The following is a 24,956-nucleotide window of genomic DNA, read 5'->3' as shown; positions in this document are numbered from 1 at the left end:
CTTCCCTTTCTCCAACTCCCCTACAGCCTCCATTGAAGCCCCCACTGGACTAACTTTGCCCTTCCCACTCACAAGGGCAACGTGGCCTTGTGACCGTTTAGAGGAGAACAGCACCTACCGCTGGCAAGAGTTAGAGAAGACAGAGCCTCGGTCTCTATGGTGAGAGGAGGCTGGAGGTCATCAGGAAGCACTGCTAGTCTCAGAGTAGGAAAGACAGGGGTGGGGGTGGGGTTGAGGGTCCACCTAATGAGAAGGCCAAAGCCACAGAGGCAGGACACAGTCCTGTTCCCACCAGCCCTTGGCTCCTTGGAAATTTCCCAGAGTTGAGGTGAGCCAGTGGCTAAAAGTCCTAACTGGGATTAAGTGCTCAGCATTTAAAGCAGTGTTTCTGAGATTACACATCTTCAAAACTCTCAAGTTCCCTCCTCCCTATCCTGATTCTTTTGTACCTTTATGACATTGTTGATGCTGTTCTCCATACCCTCTCTTTCTCTCTTTCTTTCTCCAGCCTTGGCTTTACTGACAATAATTTCATAATTCATTCATTCATTCATTCACTCGTATTTATTGAATGCTTACTGGGTGCAGAGCCCTGTATTAAGTGCTTGGAAAGTACAATTCGACAGGAGATAGAGACAATCCCTACCCAACAACGGGCTCACCAACCTACCTCTCTATTGCTTCTTCATTGCCTCCTTTGCTGGCTCTTTCTCTGTGCTCTACTAGGACCATACATGGTTCTTTTAGTCTCATTTAATGCCCATTCATTTCAGGAGATCATCTGATCAAATGGTTTAAACAATCATCTGTATGCAGATTTCTCCTGACTTTAAATTAGACAACGCATGTCTCTGACTCTCCCATTAAACAGAATGGACCTTGAGGACAGGGATTGTGTTTTTGCTTCTTTTGTATATTCCCCCAGGACTTAGTTTATTGATCTGTGGGTTGTAACGATCCAGTCCCTCAATTTTGGTGATACTGACTGATGCTGACTTCTCACTTGCTCTTCCATCTCATATTTTTATTTTTATGGTATTTGTTAAGTGCTTATTATGTATCAAACGTGGTTCTAAGCACTGGGGTAGGTACAAGTTAATTAGGTCAGACACAGTGCCTGTCCCACATGGGGCTCATAGACTAGGAGAAGGAGAACAGGTATCCCCATTTTACAGTAGAGGAAACTGAGGCACAGAGAAGTTGAGTGACTTACCCAAGGTCATACAAAGCAAGCAATTGTCAGAGCTGGTATTAGAACCCAGGTCCTCTGACTCCCAGGCCTTCAGCATCTGAGATATCACCATATGGATGACTCTCCAGGACCTGGATCAGATACAACCAAATGTGTACACTTCCTCTTCCTGGCTAAACAGTCTTCCCCTCCCTTCCTTACTTTCCCATCCTTGTTTACACACCACTATCCTCCTGCCCCATAGGAAGATAACCTTGGTCTCCTTTTCAACTTTTCTCCATTATACATTCCTCTCAGTCAGTCTTTTCCTCAAACCCCTTGCTTCTTCCTCAACGCATTTCATGGATTCACTCCTTTCTCTCCACCCATCATCAATAATGGCATTTTCAGAGTGAGACTGAGTCCAGATATGGACAGGGACTCTGTCTGGCCTAACTACCATGTTTTTACCCTAGCACTTAATACATGCTTGGTACCCAGAAGCAGATAGCAAATACCACCAAATTATTATCATTACTAAGCAAGGGCTCACAGGCTTGCCAGGAGTTGCCACTGGCAAGCGAACCCATCCTATCGCAAAAATCCCTGGTCCCCTGGTCCCCTGCAGGGGAAGCTGTGTCACCGGCTGAGCACAGAGCACTTAACAATTATGTCCTATGTGCTAGGCACTGTACTAAGCACTGGAGGAGATACAAGTAAATAAGGTTAGACACATTCCCTATCCCATATGGGGCTCACAGTCTTAATCCCCATTTTACCGGTGAGGTGACTGAGGCACAAAGGAAACCAAGTGACTTGCCCAAGGTCACACAGCAGACAAGTAGCGGAACCGGAATGAGAACCCAGGTCCTTCTAACTTCCAGGCTAAGGCTCTATCCACTAGGCCATGCTGCACTTGAGGAGGCCCACCTCTGTGGTCTGGAGTGGTGAGGCTGCTGAGGATCCACCCACCAAGAACTCTTTCTCCACATAATATGCTAATTTACTGCATGGTTTGTTTCTTAACATATCCTATTTACAACAGCCTGGCTTTTTCTCTGTGTCTGTCTTCCTTATCTTGGATGGCGAAGCCCTTTGTGGGACAGGGACTGGCTTTGAACTGTTGTGTTTGCATCAGCGCTTAACACAATGCTCAGCACTAGTAGGTACCATGATTAATCAATTAAACACTGTCCTATGCCCTTGAGAGAGACAGCATAAGCAAGACACATGGCCAGCTGTCCCTTCAGAAGCTTGAAATCTAATGATTCTAAACCTCTTATTATGGTAATAGTCTTCTACCTGCCTCCTTGGTTCCAAATATTATGATTCCAAATGGTTCCAATATAATAAATGGTTCCAAATATTATTATTATAATCATAATAATTATGATAATAATAAAAATAATAATAATAGTAGTATTTGTATGGAGGTAAATGCCCTGCACTGTACCAAATGCCGGAGTAGGTAAAAGATAACCAGATTAGACATAGTCCCCATCCCACATGGAGTTCACAGTCTAAGAGGAAGGAAGAACAGGTATTCAATCTCCATTTTACAGATGAGGAAACTGAATCCCAGAGAAGTTAAGTGACTTGCCCAAGGTCACACAGCAGGTAATTGGCAGAGCCAAGATTAAAACCCAGGCTCTCACATATAAACAGTGGCTGATATTATTTATTAAAACTCTGGTGGGAATACACCACTCCTCTCCTCAACAATCTTCTATGGCTCCTCATTACTTTTCTAACCTGTGGATCTCACTTTTGCCTTATAGCCACACATTCACTCATAGGTGAACTTCATCAGTGATGACTTCTTCAATTGTAAAGGTCAAATATATATACACAGGTTTACTGCATGGAAGGAAGCAATGGTAAACTTTTTCCATATTTTTACCAAGGCTCAGCGTCTATGGGGGAGGGAGACCATCCTAATTTTACAGATGGGGATATTGAGGCACAGATAAATTAAATGATTTACCCAGTGCAACTTGTTAGAAAAGTGGCTGAGTCAGGATTAGAACCCAGGTTTTCTAACTCCTAGTCTGGAGCTTTTCTCATGGATGTGCTGATTCTCATGCTTCCCTTAAATGTGGTCTAGAGGAAAGATCGTGGGTCTGGGAGTCGGAGGACCCAGATTCTAATTTATGCATTTGCTTTCTTTGTGGCTTTGGGCAAGTCTCTTAGCTTCTCTGTGCCTCCATTGGTTAAAATACCAATTCTCCCTCTCAGACTTTGAGCTCCATGTAGGACAGAGATTGTGTCTGATTACCTTATACTGAATCAACTCCAGAGTTCAGCACAGTACTGTGCACATAATAAACATTTAATACATTCTGCTATGATTGTCATTATTATTATTCTTACTATAATCTCAATCAAGCGTATTAATTGAGTGCTTACTGTGTACAGAACATTGGCTTTAGCACTTCGGAGAGTTCAAGATAATTGAGTTATCTTTCCACAAGGAGCTTAGAGGCTATAGGGAGAAACAGGCATTAGTAGAAATAAATTTTGGATATATAAATAAGTGCTTTGGGACTGAGGGTGAATAAGGGGCTCAAATCCAAGTGCCAGGGTGATGGAGAAGTGGGTGGGAGAAGAGGAAATGAGGACTTAGTCGGGGAAGACCTTTGGAAGAGATGTGCTTTTAAAAGGTGTTGAAGGTGGGGAGAGTGATTTCCTTTTAAGCCCATCGATATTTGGGAAAGGAGTGGAAATCATAGACAGATAAGGGAGACAATAGAAAGCTTTTTGTCTGGCATATCCACAGGAAAGCCATGAGGAAGAAGGGCAATGGAATTGGGATAAGTAATGTGCCTACCTCTGGCTTTCTCATGGAATCTCTGTGTTCGTCCCTAGAAGTTGTGCAGAGTAGCTCCCCCAAAAAGGCACTGGGGGAAGGATGAGCTTGCCTAAGTAGTAGTAATAATAATAATAATAATTATTATTTTTAAAGTGGTATTTGTTAAGCACTTACTGTGTTCCAGTTACTAACCACTGGGGTGGTTACAAGCAAATCAGGTTGGGCACAGATCTTGTCCCACATGGGGCTCCTAGTCTCAATTCCCATTTTACTGATGAGGTAACTGAGGCACAGAGACATGATGGGACTTGCCCAAGGTCACACAGCAGGTAAGTGGCAGAACTGGGATTAGAACCCACAGCCTTCCAACTCCCAGGCTCATGCTCTATCCATTACACCATGCACTTCTATCTGAACTCCAGTACATGGAGTATGTTCATATTTGGGGAGAGAGTCTGTGTTTATGCAAGATGGATGGGAGGGAGAAGGGTGAGGCAGGGGAGAAGTGGGACAGAGCCAGAGAATGTCCCTTCCCCTCACCTCAGTGAAAATTATTCTGGGCCTTCTGGACACTGGGGCTCCTATAGGAGGGGGCTTGCCATTCTGGATGTATGCCAGAATGCAATGCTTGGTGTGATTCTAGTTATGCCCAAGGAGCCAAACGATTCCCCCACTGTAGGAAGCATGGCATAGACATTTTCTCTTCCTTATTTTCAGCTTCCATATGCTGAATTTTTTTCCCCAACAAGCATTTATCAACATTCTACCAGATAGATCATCAGGTGTGAATGGATAGTCAGTGATCCCAATGATGATGGATGAGTTTGGACTTAGTTAATGGGACTGGTCACACACTGGAGCCAGAAGGAAGAGCTACAGTTCATCTGTTCAGTTTATTCTGCACAGCCATCCTGGAGGAAACTACAAGGGATCCTCACACAGACATTGGAATATGTGTCTTCTTGTCTAGGAAACTCTTCCAGCTGAACTGACAGACTATGAGCATCATTCCCAGTGATGCTTGCAATCTTGGCATTATCTTTGACTTATTCTATTCTAATTTTAACATTCACACAATCATTAAATCCTGTTGGTTTTTATCTCCTGGATAACATTTCCTGGATCTGCCTTTTTCCTCTTCATTCAAAGACCCACCAGCCCGGTTCACATGCATCTCATATCTCAGTTATACCACTGTATCAGCTTCTCCAATGGTCTCCTTGCCTTCAGCCTCTCCCCTCTTCAGCCCATTCTTTACTCTGCTGCTTGCACCATCCTTCTAAATTGTCATCTGTATATTTCTTTCTCTTTCTCAAAAACCCTCAGTGGTTGCCCATTCTTCTCCACATTAAAGAGAAACTCCTAACCATTTGCTCTAAGTCATTCCATCAGGTCACTCTCTTTTACTTATAAACTCTCTTTTCCTACCGCCCTCTAGTTTGTACTTTCCATTCTTCTAATGTTCACTTTTTCATTATGCCTTATTCCTGATTCTCCAACCTCTGACCCTTGGCTCAAATTCTTCCACCTGCTGGAAGCTCCCTGCCCCTTCAAATCTAGTGAATGGAGTATAAACTGAGGAAGGGAGAGCTGGAGACAGGGGTACAAATGAGGAGGCTCTTGAAGTATGGAAGCCAGGATATAAACATGGGAAATGAACATTGTGGTGAGAGGAAAAAGAGGATCTGGAAAGAGTTATGGAGGAAATACAACTGGATTTAGCAACAGGCTGGATGTGGATGTTGAAAGTTGAGGAATTATTTTGTATCTACCCCAGTGTTTATTGCGGTGCATGGCACATAATAAGCACTTAACAAATACAATTATTTTGTTATGTTAGCTTGTAAATTCCATGAGGGAAGAGACTGCATGGTTTACTCAGTTGTATTCTCCCAGGTACTCAGTTCAGGGCTCTACTCACAGTCGAGCACTCAATAAATTATATTGATTGATGGACAACGACTCCTCTTTATTTTTGGTTTGACTGAAATTGGGCAAAAATCCCTAGACCTTATTAGGATCTGAATTTGAGGCAGATTTGCCAGTGAATGGAGCTGTCAGGCTTCTCTCTGATTCCCTACTTCTTCAGCAAAGATTCAAGCTGCCATCAACAAGCCTAGAATGAACCTGCTGATGAATCAGCATGGCCTAGTGGAAAGATCATCAGACTGGGAATCAGAGGAGCTGAATTCTGGCTCTGCCAATTGCTTGCTGTGTGATCTTGGGCAAGTACATTTAATAATAATGATAGTATTTGTTAAGCACTTACTATGTACCAAGCACTGTTCTAAACACTGGGATAGATACAAGGTAATCAGGTTGTCCCACGTGGGGTTTCACAGTCTTAATCCCCATTTTACAGAAGAGGTAACTGAGGCAGAGGGAAGTTAAGTGACTTGCCCAAAGTCACACAGTTGATAAGCCGTGGAGCCGGAATTCAAACCCACAACTTCTGACTCCCTAGCCCATGCTCCTGCCACTAAGCCACACTGCTTCTCTAACTTAATTTCTCTGTGCCTCAGTTTCCTCAACTGAAAAATAGGGATTAAATCCTACTCTTTCTTCTTACTTAGACTGTGAACCTCTTGTGGACTAGGGACTGTGTCCAACCATAAACTTGTACCTACCCCAGTGCTTAGAATGGTGCTTAACAAATACCATAAAACAAACAAAACAATGATAACAAATAAATGAGCTTTGGAAGCCAGGAAGATGGTGGTGTTGTCAGGCATGGTGGGAAAGTTCAGTTGAGGATAGGGTTTAGGAGGGAAGATGAGGAGTTCAGTTTATGATATATTGTAGGTGGGACACCCATATGGAGATGTTTTACTGAGGAGAGGAAATTCAAAATTACACCTGGGGGAGATGTTTAAGCTAGCAAGGTGAATTTGGGAGTCTCTGCCAAGATGTGTTAGTGAAGCAGTGAGAGCAGATGAGTTTCTTGAGGGAGTGAATATGAATTGTGAAGAGTAGGGAAACAAAGAGCCTCACTTTTGAGTTGTGAGAAATGGAAGAGCAGCCAGCAATACTTTTTTTATGGTATTTCTTAAGCACTTATTATATGCCAGGCAGTTTACTAAGCAATGGAATAGCTACAAGTTAATCAGGTAGCACACAGTCCATGTCTCATGTGGGGTTTGTAGTTTTAATTCTGAGAAGCAGCATGGCTTAGTGGAACAGTCATTTTCCAACAGACTGGCATTTTGTTTTCTCTTTCAGACTGATTTCCCAGGAGCCTGGGGCAGGCAGGAGGATCACAGGTGGTGTTTAGTCAAGAGCAACTTTCCAGGATGGGATGCCATTGCCTGCAGATTTTAAAGGCCCTGGAGCTAGGTAAAACTAGGGATTGCATTATCACGCCATACCATCATTATCATCTGCTTAGTTCCTCAGTGGTTCAGGGACCATCAGCCCAAACCTAAATAAGACTGTGCTACAGAACTGATGCCAAGCTGGATTCTAGAACGTGATATTGATTTTACACAGGAAAACAAGTCACAGTTGCAAATGTGGCAAAGGCATGCTGAGCTCTCATGTCATGATATGAGATTCCATAGCAGGCTTGCTTGAGCCATCTTAGCCTGAAGAAAGTTGGCATATAGTATGCACATTGTGGTCAAATGAGTAGACATTTTAACTGTGATGTGTACTGCCATGCTGTTAGATTTCTGACTCGTCAGATATTGCAAGACTTCTATATCCTCAACCCCACCTCTGTATTTGATAAAATGCTTAATGACTTTTCGCTATAAAGATCTCATCTGGGGAGCATGGGTGTCATGCTAATTCCTATTACCACAGTGAATTACCAGAGTGAATCACCTACTTTTCAGCTAGTAAGATGGTATAGATAGTCTTTTGGGAACAATATGGAGGAAACCCAGAATTGATCTGAGCTAAATTTGAATATATCAGCCTAGAAACAAGAAGGGGACTTCACTGAACAGCAGGCTTTAAGAAGAGGAGAGATAGAACCTCAGTCAAATTCATTTTATAGTCATTTTTAAATCCTCTTATTTTTTGCTTCCATGAAAATAAAGTTCTAAGCCAAAAAGTCCTCTACAAATAATTTTTTCCTATGGCACCTCTCTCCCACATCCTGCCTCTGACCTGCAACACCCTCCCTCCTCATATCTGACAATTATTTTCTCCCTCTTCGAAGTCTTAGTAATGGCCCATCTCCTCCAAGAGGCCTCTCTTGACTAAGCCCTCCTTTCCTCTTCTTTGAATCCCTTCTGCTTCATCTTGACTTGCTCTCTTTATTTATCCCCCTTTCCAACACCACGGAATTTATGTAGGAATATTGTAATTGTTAAGGCTTACTCTGTGGCAAGCATTGTACTAAGCACTGGGTAGTTACCAATATAAGCAGATCAGACACAGTCCCTGTTGGCATATGATTCATAGTCTAATGAGAGCAGAGAACAGGTACCCCCATTTTACAGATGAGGAAACTGAGTCACAGAGCTGTTAAGCGACTTGCTCAAGGCTGCTCAACAGCCAGGATTAGAATTCTCATCTCCTGACTTCCAGACCTATGCTCTTTCCACTTAGGCCAAGATGCTCCACTAGAAAATAATGTATAGGACATTAAGGCATTCCAAGATCCCCCAAATTGACAAAAACTGCATAAATACAATTTTTCAAAGTGATAAAAAGCCAAAATTATAATTACACCTCTACTCACAACAGGTGTTCAATAAACTCTATGGATTGGTTACTAGGTTTTATAATTTGAGATTTACTTTGAGTTCATGATTCACCTACTGTAAGCAGAACTAAACCAAACAGCTGCCAATTGGTCTTGAACAGCAGTTCCATGAATTCCCATCACAGTAAATAAGCGACCAAACTGGGGTGCTATAGTAAAATTCTAAAATGCTGCAAGGAATGAAATCATGCAAATTCAGCATTCAAACAGAATTAAAATGGAGGATGGCTGCTTATAGCACTCTGCGAACAGTGAACAACCAACACGGCCACCCTCCACTTAGCGTATGTTAAAAGTGGTTTTGGGATCAGAGGCTCTAGGGTGGTGGAAATTAACCAGAAGACTTCCCGAAAAAAGTAGGATAGGGAATATGGGGAGATTAGATCATGGGGAGAACTGTGAGTTCTCTAGATTGTAAGCTCTATAGAAAACATGTCTGCTAATTCTATTGTGCTCTCCCAAGCATTTAGTCCAGTTCTCTGCACATAGTAAGTGCTCAGTAAATACAACTGATTAATGGAGTGAACTGTGGAACAACAGAGCAGCAGTTTCTTGCCAAATCTGGATGGCAAAATATATAGTAAGCAACAGTAATGGGAAGTCAACTGGGGTGAAAACTCTGCCCAGTATGAATAGCAATAGCAGACAGCGATGACTACAAAGCTTTGGTCTTTGTTCTTACAGAACAGTATGTACCATCTGTAGGAACAGTCTGCGAGAAAGAAGGTAAGGATGGAAAACTGTTAAAGGCCCACCTTCACAATTCCTCATTTTAAGATAGTAACAACTGAAGCTATGCAATGATGTCACCTGTGGCAGAACCCAAATCAGCAAATCTGTCCAATCTAATAATAATAATAATAATGTTGGTATTTGTTAAGCGCTTACTATGTGCAGAGCACTGTTCTAAGCGCTGGGGTAGACACAGGGGAATCAGGTTGTCCCACGTGGGGCTCACAGTCTTAATCTCCATTTTACAGATGAGGTAACTGAGGCACAGAGAAGTTAAGTGACTTGCCCACAGTCACACAGCTGACAAGTGGCAGAGCTGGGATTCAAACCTGTGACCTCTGACTCCTAAGCCCATGCTCTTTCCACTAAGGTAACTGAGGCACAGAGAAGTTAAGTGACTTGCCCAAAGTCACACAGCTGACAAGTGGTGGAGCCGGAATTAGAACCCATGACTGCTTCTGCCACACTGCTTAGCAGAAAGAGCACGGATTTGGGAGTTGGAGGTTGTGGGTTCTAATCCCAGCTCCGCCACTTGTCAGCTGTGTGACTTTGGGCAAGTCACTTAGCTTCTCTGTGCCTCAGTTATCTCATCTGGAAAATGGGGATTAAGACTGTGAGCCCTGCGTGGGACAACCTGATTATCTTGTATCTACCCCAGCGCTTAGAACAGTGTTTGGCACATAGTAAGCACTTCACAAATACCATCATTATTATTATTATTATTACTATTACCTATTCATTGAGTCTTGCTTTCCAGGAAAGGCTTCTGAATTATTAAAGAGAACCTTCTTAGAGTTCCTCTACTGTACACCTAATCGGCTGGCTAACAGGAAGAGGTAATCATCAGAGAGAAGCCCTCTGATTGGGTAGTCCCAGCCCTGTGGCCAGAGAGGTAGGAGAATTGATGAATTTCTTCCAGCAGTTTGAGCACATACTTGGGACAAGTCCTTTGGATTAGGAATGAGCTTGGGACAGAAAGGATTCAACTCCCATACAGCCACCCCCAGAGATCTGAAACTTGGGTACTGCATTATTGCAGGGTGCTCTAGTGAGATCACCCTACTTAAAAGGGAGTGGCCAGTTGAGGAGCCTGAGTTCCTGAAACCTCTGATGAGATCATCTTGAAGAAACCCATGGGGTAAGAGCCAAGGTCAGGTCTGTTTCAAGATCATATGGATCCGTCAGGATTTCAGCAGAGAAATTCCTTGTCTAAAAACTTTATACTGATGTCATTCCGATGATCTTGGCTGGCAGCGTTATCCAGTACAGATGTGTGGCAAATAAGGCGGAAATATGCCGGACCTCTGCAGACATACTTCATGATAAAGAATGTTTTAATCTTGAATTTACAGAACTGAAAGACACACGCATAAAAATCATTTATTTTTAGTCTTGGAGACAAACTCTACATGGAATTTATAGAAGAAAGAAGCTCAGTGGGAAGGCCTACGATCACAGAACACTGAAGACATTTAAATAGAAGTTTTAGTCTACTGAATGATCGAAATTTTACTACAGTTGATTACTATACATCTTTGTTTGATGGTCTGACCCTTTCTTGTATAAGTGAATGCAACTGTACAATATTCATGATAATTTCAGGAGACAATATGCACAGCAATTACTGTTTGTACTTTTATAACCTTAGGGAATATGGTGTGATTAAAAAATAATTTGAAAAGTGAGACAAAATACTATAAGAACATTCTTGATGACATCTGACAAATATTCAATAAAAATTCATCTATCCCAGCTTCTCTCTACCCACAGTAAAAGCAGTAAAACACACAGATTCTTGGGATTCAGAAAAGCTATATGTCCCTCAGATCACAAAGTTACATTCTGGAGGCTAGTAGAGCCTCCCAGCTTGAACCAGGAGAGTGAGACCCTTGTTCTCTCTCCAGAGATTCTGGGATATTTCCTTAAAATATGCCAGGTATGGCCCTATTCTAATACTTTTGAATAGATTTGGGTGTGCAATGGCTTGGTCATTTAAATATTCTATTTCTAAAGCACAATGACTCTCAACTTTCCTCATAAATCACTCCTCCTTCTCCTCCTCCTAGCCTTCCCATCTCCACTATTAACTCCACTATCCCATCCTCCCTGTCCCAGAAGCCTTTGTGTCAGTCTCGACTCCTTGCTGTCTTTCAGCTCTTTCATCCAATCCACCACCAAATTATTCAGGTTCTTCCTTTACAATATAATTAATGTTTTATTTTATGTTACTCATCATATATATTTATATTAATCAGTCAGTGCTATTTATTGAGCAATTACTGTATGCGGAGCACCAAACTAAGCATTTGGGAAGGAGTTGGTAGATGTGATCCCTGGTCTCAAGGACCTTAGAGTTTACAGGGGGAGACAGACATTAAAATTACCGATAAGGGAAATAGAGTGTAAGAATATTTACATAAGTCCTGTGGGGGCTGGGATGAGAATCAAAGGATTTAAGGGGTTCACTACCGAGTCCATAGTTGATGCAGAAGGGAGGATGGAAAGGGAAATAAAGAGTTTAGTCTGGGAAGACCTCTCGGAGATGCCATTTTGGTTGGGCTCTGGAGATGGGGAGAGAGATAGTCTGTCAAATTTGAAGGGGCAGGGAATTCCCTGCCAGATGGAGAACACGGGCAAGGGGTTGGTGCTGAATCCTGGAGTTCGAAGAATAGAGAGTAGGTTGGCATTAGAGTAGAGCATGGGGGTTGGGTTATAGCAGGAGATCAGTAAGTTACAGCAGGAGGGAGTCGATTGACTATCTTAAGGAGTAAGGCACTGTTTCATGTGGAGGTGGGTGAGCAACTATTTTGGAGAAGAGGGGGGATGTGGACTGATTATTTGTTTAGACATGTGATTTGGGCAGCAGAGTGAAGTATATCCCTGAGAGGGGAGAGACAGGAGGCAGGGAGATTAAGGTAAAAGTCAGAAAGGATCCTTCCTGAATCTACTCCTTCCTTGCAAACCAAAAGTTCACCATCCTGGCCCATGCTTTGTATATATTATTGCCATTTTATCAGTCTTCTTGACAGTCACCCGGCCTCCAGACTCTTTCCTTCCTCCAATCTATACCAAATTAGGCTGCATGGATCATCTTCCCTGAAGTGAAGGTTTGGTCTGTGGACATGTTGCCAACAATCACCCCCCATTGACAACCTACTAGGGTTCCTGTAGAAAGAAACTTCCCAAAGAGAAAGACTCCAAGTGTCACCCCAGTAAAATGATCAACCCAAATATGCAAGTTGACGCAACAAGATGTCCAGTGCAATCCAGTTAACTGACTGGCTTCACACTGATGAACAGACCTGTGAAGTCCAGCCTGCAAAGCATTGATTGCTACCCCTCAAATCTCCTCTCACTCTTTCCAACACCCCCTGTCCACCCCCAGTCCCCAGTTCCTTCCCTGAAGGCAGGCTTTCCTGGCTTCTGCTGTCACCTCATGTCCTGAGGTGTGTCTTCTTCAGAGAGGTGGGGGAGTATTCTTATTACACTTTACCAGAACTCCTTTTGTTCTTTTGTGGCATGGCTTTGGTGCCTCTCTGAGGATGATGAGTTCTTCTTGTGGCAGTCTCAGAGTCCTCGGGTGTTGCCAGTGACCATCCTGCTCTCATCCTCCTGCTTCTGGGCTACCTTCATTCCTCTGCCCCTGCTGGTAACTGGCCCACCTGATCCTCCTGCTTCTTCCAGTATCCTCCATTATCCTCCTCAAACACATTCAGTTTGAGTTCTCCAAACTTTATATATATCAGCCTCTTAGCTTCCCATCTCTTGGGCATCCATCTTAACAGGGCATCATAATGACTATTTATTGAGCCTTTATATGTGCTATAGTAAGTGCTGGGGTAAATACAGGATGGTCAGATTAGACACAGTCCCCATGGCGATCACACTCTAAGCAGGAGGGAGAAGAGGTATTGAATCCCTATTTTACAAATGAGGAAACTGAGGCACAAAGATGTTAAGTGACCTGTTCATGGTTCCACTGCAGGCAAGTGGCAAAACTGGGATTAGAACTCAGGTCCTCTGACTCCCAGACCTAGGCTATTTCCTCTAGGCCACGCTCAAAACCCGATTGTTTTCCTCTGTATTGAACAGCAGCTAGGGAGCTAGAGGTCATGGGTTTGACTCCCGGCTCTGCCACTTGTCAGCTGTGTGACTGTGGGCAAGTCACTTAACTTCTCTGTGCCTCAATTACCTCATTGGTAAAATTGGGATTAACTGTGAGCCTCATGTGGGACAACCTGATTACCCTGTATCTACCCCAGCGCTTTGAACAGTGCTCTGCACAAAGTAAGTGCTTAACAAATACCAACATTATTATCATTATTACTATTATTATTATTATTAACAAAATCTCCACAGAAATGGCTTTACAATTCTCCACCACTCTCCCCATTTCTTCTCTCTTTGTCTGCTACTTCTTGGCTCACTCTCTTCTCTCCTCCAAATTAACCTTTTCACCTTGTTCTTGACTCTCTCACCTCTGTTCCTTCACTTATGCTTTTCCCCAGACTTGGGCCTCCCTCCCCAAATCTGATTGACTGTAGCTCTCTCCAAATTCAAACCACTCCTCAGAAGTGGAGCTCTCCCCACCTCCTTCAATTAGCCTTCCCCAATTTTTCCATAGATTCACAAACACACTCAGTCCAACTGCGTATTCCTATGAAGTGCTTGGCCCTTGTCCCATTTTTCCATGAACAAGTTGGAATTTTCTCTAAAAGATCTCGTAATACAAACAGGCAAAGGCAGTTTCTTGGAATAGATAGGTAAAAGTTCCTTTTACAGCTAGTTCATATTGAATTTCATCATTGTTACACACACACACACACACACACACACACACAAAATTACATATTCTAAGTTCCAATATTCATTTTATTACTTGAGTCTAAAATGAATAATTTCAGATATAAAAGCAAAATATGCACATGAAAAACATTGGAAATGTGTAGGAAAATCCGATTCATTTTTCATGTCTTTTGTAAAAGGAACTTAGTGCTGATACACAGACTAATGTTGATTTCCAACCTGTAGCTAAAAAACTGCTAAATTTGACTGCTTGAAGAACAAAGTAGGTATAGTTCACCTAGAGAAAGTTTCTAGGGAAAGGTTTTTATCAACATCTTCTAGATTATCAATCAATAAACCAGTGGCATCTATTGAGCACTTACTGTATGCAGAGCACTGTGTAAAGGGCTTTGAAGAGTGTAATGCAATAGAGCTGGTGACCGCAAGAGCTTGAGAAGCAGTGTGGCTCAGTGAAAAGAGCACGGGCTTTGGAGTCAGAGGTCATGAGTTCAAATCCCAGCTCTGCCACTTGTCAGCTGTGTGACCGTGGGCAAGTCACTTAACTTCTCTGTGCCTCAGTTACCTCATCTGTAAAATGGGGATTAAGACTGTGAGCCCCACGTGGGACATCCTGATTCCCCTGTGTTTACCCTAGCGCTTAGAACAGTGCTCGGCACATAGTAAGCGCTTAACAAATACCAACATTATTATTAAGAGCTTACAGTCTAATGTACCATCCTGGGATAGACACTTATGTCTGCTCTGTTATATTTGTATCTATCAAAGCATAGCCTATAGTATGAACTTATTAAACAATATTACTAATTACCTAACACTCACTAGGCTGACTTTTCCCTAACCTTGACCACTGAATTAAACTCCTTCTACTTACCACATTGTCAGACAATTGTTTTCCACGTTCAGGGGTTCATTATGGCTGTTGGTGTATCTTACTCCTATCAGGTATCTGACAGTTGTTCTGGAGAGTAGTAGCTAGTTTCCTATTTTTCCTGACCAAGAAATAGGGAAGGAGGGCACAGAAGGAGAAGAAATTTTGCTTTCCCCTATGTCTGCGAAGTGAAATTTGTTCTTTGGGGATTTTCCCTGTGGAATTGCAGCTCCATGAAACATCTATGGGCAAGATGTCAGAGAAATAACTTTCACTGAAAAAGCACAACAGGAAAGGCAGAGTTTTCTATTGCATAGTCTAGTGGAAAGATTACAGGCCTGGGAGAAGGGGGACCTGGGATCTAATTCCAGGTCTGCTACTTACCTGCTGGGTGGCCTTCGGTTAAGTGACTTAAATTCTCTGTGCCTCAGTTCCTTCATCTATTAAATGGGGGTTAAAATACCTGATCTTCCTCCCTGTCAGATGCTGAGCCCCATATAGGATAGGGACTGTACCCAATCTGACTTATTTACTCCATCACTTATTCATTCATTCATTCATTCATTCATTCAATAGTATTTATTGAGCGCTTACTATGTGCAGAGCACTGTACTAAGCGCTTGGGATGAACAAGTCGGCAACAGAGAGAGACAGTCCCTGCCGTTTGACGGGCTTACAGTCTAATCAGGGGAGACGGACAGACAAGAACAATGGCAATAAACAGAGTCAAGGGGAAGAACATCTCGTAAAAACAATGGTAACTAAATAGAGTCAAGGCGATGTACAATTCATTAACAAAATAAATAGGGTAACGAAAATATATACAGTTGAGCGGACGAGTACAGTGCTGTGGGGATGGGAAGGGAGAGGTGGAGGAGCAGAGGGAAAAGGGGAAAATGAGGCTTTAGCTGTGGAGAGGTAAAGGGGGGATGGCAGAGGGAGTAGAGGGGGAAGAGGAGCTCAGTCTGGGAACGCCTCTTGGAGGAGGTGATTTTTAAGTAGGGTTTTGAAGAGGGAAAGAGAATCAGTTTGGCAGAGGTGAGGAGGGAGGGCGTTCCAAGACCGCGGGAGGACGTGACCCAGGGGTCGACGGCGGGATAGGCGAGACCGAGGGACGGTGAGGAGGTGGGCGGCAGAGGAGCGGAGCGTGCGGGGTGGGCGGTAGAAAGAGAAAAGGGAGGAGAGGTAGGAAGGGGCAAGGTGATGGAGAGCCTTGAAGCCTAGAGTGAGGAGTTTTTGTTTGGAGCGGAGGTCGATAGGAGATGCGAGCCTGAAGGGAGGGGGAGAGGACGGGGCGGAGATGTAGATCTGCGTGTCATCTGCGTAGAGATGGTAGTCAAAGCCGTGAGAGCGAATGAGTTCACCGAGGGAGTGAGTGTAAATGGAGAACAGACTATCCCATCACTTGATTACAAAATACCAATATTAATGATAATAACAATAGTAACAGTAATAGAAGTCATCATGAGGGCCTCACAAACCTTGGCCACAAAGGACTGTCATCATCAGCTCATCAGGTTCTAGCCACCTGGCTAGGCAGTGTGGCAGGGTGTAAAGAGCCCAGACCTGGGAGTCAGAAGGACCTGGGTTCTAATCCCAGTTCTGCCACTTGTCTTTTGCATGACTTAGAGCAAGTCACTTCACTTCTCTGTGCCTCAGTTACCTCATCTGTAAAATGGGGATAAAGACTATGAGGCCCCAGTGGGATAGGGACATAGTTCAACCTGATTAGCTTGTATCTACCCAGCGGGATAATTGCAACTGCTGCCTTCACTTCCTGTCATCCAACTCCCTCCTTGCTTCTCTACAATCCAGTTTCACTCCCCTGAACTGGCACTTTCTAGGGTCACCATGACTTACTTCTTGCTAAAACTAATGAACTCAACTCTGTCCTAATCCTCCTTCACCTCTTCTCTGCTTTTGATATTGAGTACCACCCCTTCTTCTGGAAATACTTTGTAACCTTGGTTTTTCTGATATAGATCTCTCCTGCCTCTCCTCTCCTGTAGCTCCTTCTCAATTTTGTTCACAGTTGTTTCCCCTGTCTTCCACTCCCTAACTATGAGTGTCTTTTGAAGTTCAGTTCTGGATTCCCTTCTCTACTCACTGTAAACTAATTTTCTGGGGGAACTCCTCTTCTCAGTTACCATCTCTATGTGGATGACTCCCAAATCTTCATAGCTAATCTTGACCACTATTCTCTGCATTCTCACATCTCCTCCTGCCTCCAGGACATTTCTTCCTGACTTTTCTGATGGCATCTCAAACTCAGCATGTCCAAACTATACTGTTCATCTTCTCTCCCAAATCCTATCCTCCCCATGACTTCCCCATCACAATTGACCATTCCACCATCATTATTGTCTCTTAAATCAACAAATTTCACATTATTCTTGACTCCTCACTTTTGTCAATACAATTGACAATACAATGTCAATTCAATCTACTGCCAAATCCTATCAATTCTTCCTCTACTACATTTACAGAATCTCAACTTTCCTCTTTGTCCAAATAGTCATTACACTGGTCCAGGCATCTCCAATATCCCAGCTCAGCTTCCCTGTTTCCAATCTCTCCCTTCTCCAATCCATGATTCACTCTGCTGCCTGGATCTTTTTTCTAAAATTTTATTCTGCATATACTTATCCTCTCCTTAAAAACCCATTCTTCTCTGCATCAAGCAGGAACTCCTGACAGTGTCTTTTAAGCATTCAATCTCTCTCTTTCTCTCCCAAATATTCACTCTTCTCCCACTCTTAGATGACACTTTTCATTCTTCTCATGCTAAACTAGACTGTGAGCCCCACGGGGGGACAACCTGATTACCTGTTTCTACCCCAGCGCTTAGAACAGTGCTCTGCACATAGTAAGCGCTTAACAAATACCAACATTATTAAACTACTCACTGTGCCTCATTCTCATCTCTCCCACCCAGACCTCCTACTTAAGCCTTTTCCTGCCTGAAACTCCCTTCCTTTTCACTTTTAGCAGACCATTGCTCTCCCCATCTTTAAAGACTTTCTGAAATCTTAGGAGGCCTTTCCCAATTCATTTATATTCTCCCCAAGTGATTTCCCCTCCATTTAAATACTTAAGTTATCACCCCCCCCCACCTGCTCTCAATAGTACTTATGTACATGTTTTATACACTAGATTACTTCCTTTGTCTATATTTTAGTATCTATCTCCCCATCTAGGTAGAAAGCTCCTGGAATGCAAAATGGTTTTCAGAAATTCTATTGAGCCTACCCAAGCATTTAGTACTGTGTTCTGTGCATCCTAGGTGTTCAATAGGTACAATATTAATCAGTCAATCAATCAATCATATTTATTCATTAATTCATTCATAGATTCATTCATTCAGGGTACAAATTGCTATGGAAAAAGAAGGCCTCATTTCTTATTTCACACTCTCTAACACTCTGTTCTTTCTGTCTCTCCTTAATCAGGTGGTAGTGAATGAAACTGAATGATCACTTGGATTAACATCAGAGCAACCAACCATGCACCTGTCTGGTCTCCACAAAATTGACCCTCCATCACTATGATCCATCCTCTTGGAAAGATAGGAAAGGACCTAAGGAGACCCGGCTATGCAAGCTGGACCTTGATGAGTGCAATGAGCGTTTCCTTCTCTAGCTGTGCCCCTCAAGGGCTTTGGATCTTTATGGGACCATAACCCAGGCAGAATGTGGGATTTTGCCAAATTGAAATCCCTTCAACAATCCAATGTTTGAGTACGAATGACACAGATATGGAGGGCACACCTGGTTTCCAGCCGAATGCTTTATTGATGAAGATACCCCTCCTCTCATCAGTGATGTCCTCTCTCTTCTCCATTTTCAAGGCTAGCCCTTCTGTGCCTGCAGTTTCCCATCTACATCCAGGGAAAGAAATCTTTGGAAACATTAAACTGCAATCAAAGTCTTTGAAAACAGGCATTGGGCTGCCGCCACTATCCCACTCTAGCAGACTGTTCTGTTCTGACAGTGGAGCTGTTGCCATATAATCGATGAGGAATGAACAGGAGCCAGAGGAGTTACGGAGCTCAACTATATATTCACAGTTCCAGTCTGTGCAGGAAATGCAAATGGCAATTAAAATGAAAGATTATGGAATACACATGTTTCTCAACAACCCTAACGGGATCCGGCTCATTAGCTGGCTAACGATGAGGGGAAACTTGCTCTGAGGATGTTTTAACCCAATCCAACCCAAAAAATATCAGAGTGAGGCTGTGTAGCAGGGGCCTCTTTCCTGGAAGTTTGCCTTCTCTGCCATCTTCCCTGGATTCAAGCCCAGCATCACTGCATTCAATTTTGCCCAGCTCAATGCCCACTTGGGCCAGCTGTAGAATGGATGCTGTCTTCGAATAAGCATAGCCTGGGAGTATAAACCAGTTGATACTGCTCACACAGATGGCCTGGATTTCTATGCCCCACCCTTCCCTCCCACTCAAAGACTGATCCTGTTTCTAGTAGCTGCCCAGGGGTGTTGGGCTCCACTTTGTTCTCTCCCTCACTTTTACCTTTCTTCTCTTTTTCCTTCCCTCTCTCCCTTCTTCCCTTATCTCTTCCTTCCCTCTCTTCCCTTCTTCCCTCTCTCCTTCCCTCTTTCTGTTCTTCCCTCTCTCCCTTCCTCCTCTCCTTGCTTGCTGTTCAGTGAGGTGAAGTTGCACTAATGACTTACAGACAATGTGGGAGGGAAGGTATGACGGGGAATAGGTTGGCCCATTCCTGGACCAATCTATTTCTCAGGAGTTCTGTAGTAATGTTGAATTTAGTTCAAGTGCTGATGAGGGAAATGTACTTTGCCTCAACCCAATGTGCATCACTATTGCGACAAACTCCAGACATGGAAGAAGAGTAGGTGAGGGAAGCGTGGGGTAGAGAATGGCTGGAAGGTGAGTAGGGTCGGTTCATTGATGGCCCTTAGATCCAAATCAATCAATCAGTAGTAGTGGCATGAGAAGGAGCATAGCCTAATAGAAAGAGCACAGGGGGATTGGGGGTCATTCATTCATTCATTCAATAGTATTTATTGAGCGCTTACTATGTGCAGAGCACTGTACTAAGCGCTTGGGATGAACAAGTCGGCAACAGATAGAGACAGTCCCTGCCATTTGACGGGCTTACAGTCTAATCGGGGGAGACGGACAGACAAGAACAATGGCAATAAACAGCGTCAAGGGGAAGAACATCTCGTAAAAACAATGGCAACTAAATAGAATCGAGGCGATGTACAATTCATTAACAAAATAAATAGGGTAACGAAAATATATACAGTTGAGCGGACGAGTACAGTGCTGTGGGGATGGGAAGGGAGAGGTGGAGGAGCAGAGGGAAAAGGGGAAAATGAGGCTTTAGCTGTGGAGAGGTAAAGGGGGGATGGCAGAGGGAGTAGAGGGGGAAGAGGAGCTCAGTCTGGGAACGCCTCTTGGAGGAGGTGATTTTTAAGTAGGGTTTTGAAGAGGGAAAGAGAATCAGTTTGGCGGAGGTGAGGAGGGAGGGCGTTCCAGGACCACGGGAGGACGTGACCCAGGGGTCGACGGCGGGATAGGCGAGACCGAGGGACGGTGAGGAGGTGGGCGGCAGAGGAGCGGAGCGTGCGGGGTGGGCGGTAGAAAGAGAGAAGGGAGGAGAGGTAGGAAGGGGCAAGGTGATGGAGAGCCTTGAAGCCTAGAGTGAGGAGTTTTTGTTTGGAGCGGAGGTCAATAGGCAACCACTGGAGTTGTTTAAGAAGGGGAGTGACATGCCCAGATCGTTTCTGCAGGAAGATGAGCCGGGCAGCAGAGTGAAGAATAGACCGGAGCGGGGCGAGAGAGGAGGAAGGGAGGTCAGAGAGAAGACTGACACAGTAGTCTAGCCGGGATATAACGAGAGCCCGTAACAGTAAGGTAGCCGTTTGGGTGGAGAGGAAAGGGCGGATCTTGGCGATATTGTAGAGGTGAAACCGGCAGGTCTTGGTAACGGATAGGATGTGTGGGGTGAACGAGAGGGACGAGTCAAGGATGACACCGAGATTGCGGGCCTGAGAGACGGGAAGGATTGTCGTGCCATCCACGGTGATAGAGAAGTCTGGGAGAGGACCGGGTTTGGGAGGGAAGATGAGGAGCGCAGTCTTGCTCATGTTGAGTTTTAGGTGGCGGGCCGACATCCAGGTGGAGACGTCCTGGAGGCAGGAGGAGATGCGAGCCTGAAGGGAGGGGGAGAGGACGGGGTGGAGATGTAGATCTGCGTGTCATCTGCGTAGAGATGGTAGTCAAAGCCGTGAGAGCGAATGAGTTCACCGAGGGAGTGAGTGTAAATGGAGAACAGAAGAGGGTCAGAGGACCTGTGTTCTAATACTGGCTCTGTCATTTGCCTGTCGTCTGACCTTGGGCAAGGCATTTTACTTCTCTGTGTGCCAGTTTCCATGTCAGTAAAATGGGAGTAAAATGCCTATTCTCCTTCCTATTTAGACTGGGAGCCTCAAGTGTGACAAGGGCTGTGTCCAGCCTGATTATCTAGCATCTCCCCAAGTGTTTAGTACAGTGTTGGGCATATAGTTAGCACTTAATAAATGCCACAGTTATTGTTATTAGCATTCATTATTTATTACTAATCACCTTCTCTGTGTACAACACAGTATATACATATATGTGTATATGTACATGCATATATATACACATATATGTAAATAATTGCCCTTTGTATTTGAAGAAGAGATTCGTCTTTGAGTGTGTATGTGGCTGCAAAAGCTAAAGTGGGATCCTTAGTCCCAGCTACATTAGACACACTGAAATGATGCCCTCTTTTGGGCTATACACTGTACTAAGTTCTTGGAGAGAGCAAAATACTTAGTAGACATGATCCCTGCCCTTAAGCAGCTTATAGTCTCCTGGGAATTTACAATTGTATACATGCAACAACTGGATCAGATCCATTTGCCCACTTCTGGGCTTCTGGCTAGGGATGGTTCTGCTGTCCTGGCTGGGGTCAGAGTGGGCAGCAGGGGCAGTATCTCTGTACACTGATCAGCCCATCACCCCTACTGCAAGTGTATTGCAGCTTCCATAGGGTCCTGTGTTGTGGACTGGATTTGGCTATGGCATCAGTTACGCATGAACCATTTATTGGAAACATGGTCATGGGAGGAAGTAAGCTTCCAAAAGACACCCAGTCCCAACCCACCTGTATTTATTGAGCACTTACTGTGTGCAGCGCACTGTACTAAGAGCTTGGGAAAGTACAACACACAATAAACAGTGACATTCCCTGCCCACAGTGAGCTTACAGTCTAATGCAGGGGAGACAGACATCAATACCAATGAATAAAATTGCAGATGTGTACATACATGCTTATGGGGCTGGGAAGTAGGAAAAACAAAGGGAGCAAGTCAGGGCTACACAGAAGGAGTAAGAGTTGAGGAAAAGTGAGGCTTTGTCTTGAAAGGCCTCTTGGCAGAGATGTGCCTTCAGTAAGGATTTGAGTGGGAGAGACTAATTGTCTGCCAGATTTCACAAGAGAGGGTATTCCGGGCCAGAGGCAGGAACTGGGCTAGGGGTTGTCTGTGAGATAGGTGAGACCAAGGCACAGTGAGAAGGATAGCACTAGAGGAACGAAGTGTGTGGGGTGGGTTTTATTATTATTATGGTATTTGTTAAGTGCTTACTATGTGCCAACCACTGTTCTAAGCACTGGGGTAGATGCAAGGCAATCATGTTGAATGCAGTCCCTGTTCCACATGGGGCTCACAGTCTCAATCCTCATTTTACAGATGAGGTAACAGAGGCATAGAGAAGTTAAGGGACTTGGCTAAAGTCACAAACCAGACAAGTGGCAGAGCCAGGATTAGAACCCACAACCTCTGACTCCCAAGCCTGTGCTCTTGCCACTAGGCCATGCTGCCTCTCAAGAAGTACCTCAAGAAGTAGAAAGAGAGAAGTGAGGTGAGATAAGAGGGGGCAAGGTGATGGAGTGTTTTAAAGCCAATGGCGAGTTTTCGTTTGATATGGAGATGATGGGCAGTCACTGGAGTCTTTTGAGGAGGGAGGGTAACATGTTCTGAATGTTTTTGTAGAAAAATTATCTGGGCAGCAGACTGAACTATGGACTGGAGTGGGGAAAGATAGGAAGCTGGGAGATCAGCAAGGAGGCTGATGCAGTAATCCAGAAAGGATAGGATGAGTGATTGTATTACCGGGGTAGCAGTTTGGATGGAGAGGAAAGGGAAGATTTTAGCAATGTTGTAAAGGCGGGACCAACAGGATATGGTGACAGATTGAATATGTGGGTTCAATGAAAGAGAGGAGTCAAAGATAATAATAATAATTATTATGGTATTTAAGTGCTTACTATGTTTCACACGCAGTTCTAAAGGCTGAGGTAGTTACAAGGTAATCAGGTTGTCCCACTTGGGGCCCACAGTCTTAATTCCCATTTTACAGATCAGGTAACTGAGGCACAGAGAAGTGGCTTGCCCAAGGCCACACAGCACACCAGAGGTGAAGGTGGGATTAGAACCCACATCCTCTGACTCCCAAGACTGGGCTTTTTCCATTAAGTCATGCTGCTTCTCAATAATAATGATATTTATTAAGCACTTGCTATGTGCCAAGCACTGTTCTAAGCTCTGGGGTAGATATAAGGTAAGGTTTTATAAGGGTAGATATATAAGGTTTTCCCTCGTGGGGCTCACAGTCTTAATCCCCATTTACCTCATGCGGTAACTGAAACATGGAGAAGTTAAGTGACCTGCCCAAAATCACACAGCTGACAAGTGGCGGAGACGGGATTAGAACCCATGACCTCTGACTCCCAAGTTTGTACTCTTTCCACTGACATGCTGTTTCTCAGAAACGCCAAAGTTATGGGTTTATGAGACAAGAAGGATGGTGGTGCCATCTACAATGATGAGAAAGTCATGGGGAGGATAGGATTCGGGTGGGAGCTCTGTTTTGGACATGTTAAGTTTGAGGTGATGGAAGGCCATCCAAGTAGAGATGTCTTGAAGGCAGGAGAAGAAGTGAGACTGCAGAGAGGGAGAGAGATCAGGACTGGACATGTAGATTTGGGTATCATTTACATAGAGGCTGTAGTTGAAGCCAAAACAGCGAATGAGTTCTTCAAGGGAGTGGGTATAGATGGAGAATAGAAAGGGACCCAGAACAGAATCTTGAGGGACTCCCACAGTTAGTGAGGGAGATAGAGGAGGAGCCCTCAAATGAGAATGAGAACGATTGGCTAGAGAGATGAGGAGAATAAAGAGAGGACAGAGTTAGTGAACCCATGTTTAATAATGTTTTCAGAAGAGAGTGGTCCACAGTGTCGAAGGCAGCTGAGAGGTTGAGGAGGATTAGTTTGCATTAGAGGACATTGGATTTGGCAAGAAGGAGATCATTGGTGACCTTTGAGAGGGTGGTTTCTGTGGAATGAAAGGGATGGAAGTCAGATTGTAGAGGATTAAGGAGAGAATTGGAGGAGGGGAAATGGAGACAGTAGTTATAAATATTCGCTCAATGAGTTTGGAGAGGAATGGTAGGAAGGAGATGGGGCAATAACTGGAGGGAGCCATGGGGTTAAGGGAGGGGTTTTTTAGGATAGGGGAGACTTGGGCATGTTTGAAAGCAGTGGGGAAGAAGCCTTTGAGAGATTATTCATTCTATCTTATCATCATTCTATCTCTTGGACTCCTGGTAGGGCTACATCTAAACCAGCCTAAACTGAGAAGAATCGTCTCCTAAACAAGCCTAAACCATCATCAACGAGTTTGACTAAACACTACCCTGAGAGTCTACTATGTGCAGGGCACTGTACTGAACCCTTACTGAGCAGAGGATATTGTATTTGGACCTCGGGGAAAATTCAGAAGAATACG

This window comes from Ornithorhynchus anatinus, chromosome 7 (genome assembly GCF_004115215.2).
Source record: "Ornithorhynchus anatinus isolate Pmale09 chromosome 7, mOrnAna1.pri.v4, whole genome shotgun sequence".
Taxonomy (NCBI): Eukaryota; Metazoa; Chordata; class Mammalia; order Monotremata; family Ornithorhynchidae; genus Ornithorhynchus; species Ornithorhynchus anatinus.
Note: the sequence above shows the minus strand (reverse complement) of the source record.